Genomic DNA, 6,000 nt, shown 5'->3' with positions numbered 1-6,000 from the left:
CAGCTCATGGGGTCTCCAGCAGCTCACAGACCTTCTGTACCACTGTGAGATAACGCTGGGGGATGGGACTGTAGTCACCTGCATGCTGGATTTGATCCTGGAAGGAAACAGACAAATTCTGAGAGGGTTGCTGATGACCCGGCAGGACTTTTTGCCCTGCTCTTCCCTCTGGCTCTCAGTTAACTCTCTGTATTAAGGAAAGTAGCTTTCAGGTTTTATAAGTGGCAGGGAGGTGTGTTCTTTGAAACAGCTCATCAGACCTATTAGAGATGATTTTCAATTCTCTGGGGAAAGTGTCAAACATCAGAAAGTAAGGAACTCACTTCCTTTCTCTGTTGTTTCAGCTTGTGCTAAGCTTTAGTTTGAGTTCATTTTTGTGAGTTCTTACCTGAAGCAATACTAAGTTGGCAAGTATAAAACTTCACGTGTAGTGGTTGAGTAAAGGGATTTTTCTTAGAAAACATGAAGTAGGAATAACCAAGTATGTTCCCACCTGCTACTTCTCTTTGGCCATGACTAGAACCACAGAAATTTCATTGAAAATCAAGGAAAGAATCTTTCAGCCAATTTGTTACCTTACTCCAGTTTCTGGGGGTGATGGGTCCTGGCCAACAGTTCTGAACTGATTTTTTTTTTTTTTTTTTTTTTTTTTTTGAGACAGAGTTTTGCCCTTGTTGCCCAGGCTGGAATGCAATGGCACAATCTCGGCTCATTGCAACCTCGGCCGCCCGAGTTCAAGTGATTCTCCTGCCTCAGCCTCCCAAGTGGCTGGGATTAGAGGCGCCTGCCACCATGCCTGGCTAATTTTTGTATTTTTAGTAGAGACAGGGTTTTACTATGTTGGCCAGACTGGTCTCGAACTCCTGACCTCAGGTGATCTGCCCGCCTCAGCCTCCCAAAGTGCTGGGATTACAGGCGTGAACCACAGTGCCTGGCCTGAACTGAAATATTTGAATAAGGAAAGGCAGACACAGTCTAGAAACTAGAGACTTACACATGGATATCAATCCCTAACAAAATCTAGACAGTCTTACTAGACAAATGAAGGTTACCACTGAGATTCAGCACGGATCCATGACAAATAAGTGGTATTGATTAAACACACCATTTCATTGATTGGGATAGTAGGGTAAGTGATCAAGGTATGATAAATGCCTGAACAGCAGACAGCTTTGGAGTTGTGGGTCCTGGCCTCTGTTGCTGGGAGACAGGTTGATAGGTTGATGCAGCAGCACAGGAGATCACCTGCGGCCAGCAGATACGTGGGATGCAGATACTGAACATGGAGAGGGTGAGCTGTGAACATCACAAAAACAAACGTGGTGGCCCCAAAGAAAGGGGATCCAGGTTGTCCTTTTCCTCACTGGTAAGACAGGGTTTTTTGAGTTATGGATTTTAGTTATTCAGAGGACCCAATCAATGACTGGGAATGTCGAGTTTTCTATCCCTAAAGGGCTAGAGGCAAAGATCTCGACAGTGGAGAGAAGGATCGGCCTAGGGCAGCCACCTCAGGAGCCCTGAGCAGATGAGGAAGCCACCATAGAGACCCCTCTCCACCCCCACACACTTTTTGGTCCTTATGAGTGATGTGAGGAACATTCAAAACCTGGAATTTGAGGAGCATGGAATGAGTTTTCAATTCCACATGCCACCTATTGACATAATTATGTATGTATATATGCATTTATTAGTTGTAAACTAAATACTAACATAGGTGTTAAAAATGATACCAGGCAGGGGTCGGTGGCTCACGCCTGTAATCCCAGCACTTTGGGAGGCTGAGGCGGGCAGATCACCTGAGGTCAGGAGTTCGAGACCATCCTAATTAACATGGTGAAACCCCATCTCTATTAAAAATACAAAAATTAGCCAGGCGTGGTGGTGCATGCCTGTAATTCCAGCTACTCAGGAGGCTGAGGCAGGAGAATCGCTTGAACCTGGGATGGGGAGGTTGCAGTGAGCCAGGCTGGTTGCGCCACTGCACTCCAGCGTGGGTGACAGAGTGAGACTCCATCTAAAATAAAAAAAGATACCATTATCCACCTAATATAGGCTCTAACAGGTTACTCCAAACACAGCTACGACAGAACAGTCTTTCCACACATCAAAGATTATCCTCTTAGACTAGACAGCCTCCTATGTGACAGTCATGCAAGGCGGGAAGACACCATGTCCCAAGGAGATCCTCTACGCCACCCTGGAGAAAAGCAGTTGACCTGTCCCAGATAGGCCATCCTTTGATGTATCAGCACCACCTCTTGCAGGCAAGACAAAGGCATGGAGGTTTGAGGCAACAACAGGAAGCCATCTAAGAACTGCTGCTCTTTGGATGTCAATATTAAGAACCAATCACTATGAGTTTGAGACCAGCCTGGGCAACATAGCAAGACTGTGTCTCTATAAAAAGTTTAAGGAGGAGCCAAGATGGCCGAATAGGAACAGCTCCGGTCTACAGCTCCCAGCGTGAGCGACGCAGAAGACGGGTGATTTCTGCATTTCCATCTGAGGTACCGGGTTCATCTCACTAGGGAGTGCCAGACAGTGGGCGCAGGCCAGTGGGTGCGCGCACCGTGCGCGAGCCGAAGCAGGGCGAGGCATCGCCTCACCTGGGAAGCGCAAGGGGTCAGGGAGTTCCCTTTCCGAGTCAAAGAAAGGGGTGACGGATGCACCTGGAAAATCGGGTCACTCCCACCCGAATATTGCGCTTTTCAGACCGGCTTAAAAAACGGCGCACCACGAGACTATATCCCACACCTGGCTCGGAGGGTCCTACGCCCACGGAGTCTCGCTGATTGCTAGCACAGCAGTCTGAGATCAAATTGCAAGGCGGCAGCGAGGCTGGGGGAGGGGCGCCCGCCATTGCCCAGGCTTGATTAGGTAAACAAAGCAGCTAGGAAGCTCGAACTGGGTGGAGCCCACCACAGCTCAAGGAGGCCTGCCTGCCTCTGTAGGCTCCACCTCTGGGGGCAGGGCACAGACAAACAAAAAGACAGCAGTAACCTCTGCAGACTTAAATGTCCCTGTCTGACAGCTTTGAAGAGAGCAGCGGTTCTCCCAGCAGGCAGCTGGAGATCTGAGAACGGGCAGACTGCCTCCTCAACTGGGTCCCTGACCCCTGACCCCCGAGCAGCCTAACTGGGAGGCACCCCCCAGCAGGGGCACACTGACACCTCACACGGCAGGGTATTCCAACAGACCTGCAGCTGAGGGTCCTGTCTGTTAGAAGGAAAACTAACAAACAGAAAGGACATCCACACCGAAAACCCATCTGTACATCACCATCATCAAAGACCAAAAGTAGATAAAACCACAAAGATGGGGAAAAAACAGAACAGAAAAACTGGAAACTCTAAAACGCAGAGCGCCTCTCCTCCTCCAAAGGAACGCAGTTCCTCACCAGCAACGGAATAAAGCTGGATGGAGAATGATTTTGACGAGCTGAGAGAAGAAGGCTTCAGACGATCAAATTACTCTGAGCTACGGGAGGATATTCAAACCAAAGGCAAAGAAGTTGAGAACTTTGAAAAAAATTTAGACGAATGTATAACTAGAATAACCAATACAGAGAAGTGCTTAAAGGAGCTGATGGAGCTGAAAACCAAGGCTCGAGAACTACGTGAAGAATGCAGAAGCCTCAGGAGCCGATGCGATCAACTGGAAGAAAGGGTATCAGCAATGGAAGATGAAATGAATGAAATGAAGCGAGAAGGGAAGTTTAGAGAAAAAAGAATAAAAAGAAACGAGCAAAGCCTCCAAGAAATATGGGACTATGTGAAAAGACCAAATCTACGTCTGATTGGTGTACCTGAAAGTGATGCGGAGAATGGAACCAAGTTGGAAAACACTCTGCAGGATATTATCCAGGAGAACTTCCCCAATCTAGCAAGGCAGGCCAACGTTCAGATTCAGGAAATACAGAGAACGCCACAAAGATACTCCTCGAGAAGAGCAACTCCAAGACACATAATTGTCAGATTCACCAAAGTTGAAATGAAGGAAAAAATGTTAAGGGCAGCCAGAGAGAAAGGTCGGGTTACCCTCAAAGGGAAGCCCATCAGACTAACAGCTGATCTCTCGGCAGAAACCCTGCAAGCCAGAAGAGAGTGGGGGCCAATATTCAACATTCTTAAAGAAAAGAATTTTCAACCCAGAATTTCATATCCAGCCAAACTAAGCTTCATAAGTGAAGGAGAAATAAAATACTTTACAGACAAGCAAATGCTGACCGATTTTGTCACCACCAGGCCTGCCCTAAAAGAGCTCCTGAAGGAAGCGCTAAACATGGAAAGGAACAACCGGTACCAGCCGCTGCAAAATCATGCCAAAATGTAAAGACCATCGAGACTAGGAAGAAACTGCATCAACTAACGAGCAAAATAACCAGCTAACATCATAATGACAGGATCAAATTCACACATAACAATATTAACTTTAAATGTAAATGGACTAAATTCTCCAATTAAAAGACACAGACTGGCAAGTTGGATAAAGAGTCAAGACCCATCAGTGTGCTGTATTCAGGAAACCCATCTCACGTGCAGAGACACACATAGGCTCAAAATAAAAGGATGGAGGAAGATCTACCAAGCAAATGGAAAACAAAAAAAGGCAGGGGTTGCAATCCTAGTCTCTGATAAAACAGACTTTAAACCAACAAAGATCAAAAGAGACAAAGAAGGCCATTACATAATGGTAAAGGGATCAATTCAACAAGAGGAGCTAACTATCCTAAATATATATGCACCCAATACAGGAGCACCCAGATTCATAAAGCAAGTCCTCAGTGACCTACAAAGAGACTTAGACTCCCACACATTAATAATGGGAGACTTTAACACCCCACTGTCAACATTAGACAGATCAACGAGACAGAAAGTCAACAAGGATACCCAGGAATTGAACTCAGCTCTGCACCAAGCGGACCTAATAGACATCTACAGAACTCTCCACCCCAAATCAACAGAATATACATTTTTTTCAGCACCACACCACACCTATTCCAAAATTGACCACATACTTGGAAGTAAAGCTCTCCTCAGCAAATGTAAAAGAACAGAAATTATAACAAACTATCTCTCAGACCACAGTGCAATCAAACTAGAACTCAGGATTAAGAATCTCACTCAAAGCCGCTCAACTACATGGAAACTGAACAACCTGCTCCTGAATGACTACTGGGTACATAATGAAATGAAGGCAGAAATAAAGATGTTCTTTGAAACCAACGAGAACAAAGACACAACATACCAGAATCTCTGGGACACATTCAAAGCAGTGTGTAGAGGGAAATTTATAGCACTAAATGCCCACAAGAGAAAGCAGGAAAGATCCAAAATTGACACCCTAACATCACAATTAAAAGAACTAGAAAAGCAAGAGCAAACACATTCAAAAGCTAGCAGAAGGCAAGAAATAACTAAAATCCGAGCAGAACTGAAGGAAATAGAGACACAAATAACCCTTCAAAAAATCAATGAATCCAGGAGCTGGTTTTTTGAAAGGATCAACAAAATTGATAGACCGCTAGCAAGACTAATAAAGAAAAAAAGAGAGAAGAATCAAATAGACACAATAAAAAATGATAAAGGGGATATCACCACCGATTCCACAGAAATACAAACTACCATCAGAGAATACTACAAACACCTCTATGCAAATAAACTAGAAAATCTAGAAGAAATGGATAAATTCCTCGACACATACACTCTCCCAAGACTAAACCAGGAAGAAGTTGAATCTCTGAATAGACCAATAACAGGAGCTGAAATTGTGGCAATAATCAATAGTTTACCAACCAAAAAGAGTCCAGGACCAGATGGATTCACAGCCGAATTCTACCAGAGGTACAAGGAGGAACTGGTACCATTCCTTCTGAAACTATTCCAATCAATAGAAAAAGAGGGAATCCTCCCTAACTCATTTTATGAGGCCAGCATCATTCTGATACCAAAGCCGGGCAGAGACACAACCAAAAAAGAGAATTTTAGACCAATATCCTTG

General features: G+C 45.0%; 1 protein-coding gene across 1 annotated transcript in view; it reads left to right on the top strand.

Annotated features, from left to right (window-relative positions):
* Window positions 1–2,485: 2,485 nt before the first annotated feature.
* The window catches only part of PLAT (plasminogen activator, tissue type), a 507,407-nt gene continuing 503,892 nt past the window's right edge, over window positions 2,486–6,000 (top strand). The window contains exon 1 of the mRNA XM_063607178.1: window positions 2,486–2,507. The gene's annotated coding sequence lies outside the window, so the exon portion shown is untranslated. The remainder of the gene's footprint in view (window positions 2,508–6,000) is intronic.

The sequence above is a fragment of the Pan paniscus genome, chromosome 7, assembly GCF_029289425.2.
Source record: "Pan paniscus chromosome 7, NHGRI_mPanPan1-v2.0_pri, whole genome shotgun sequence".
Taxonomy (NCBI): Eukaryota; Metazoa; Chordata; class Mammalia; order Primates; family Hominidae; genus Pan; species Pan paniscus.
This window is presented reverse-complemented; position numbering and strand designations above follow the sequence as displayed.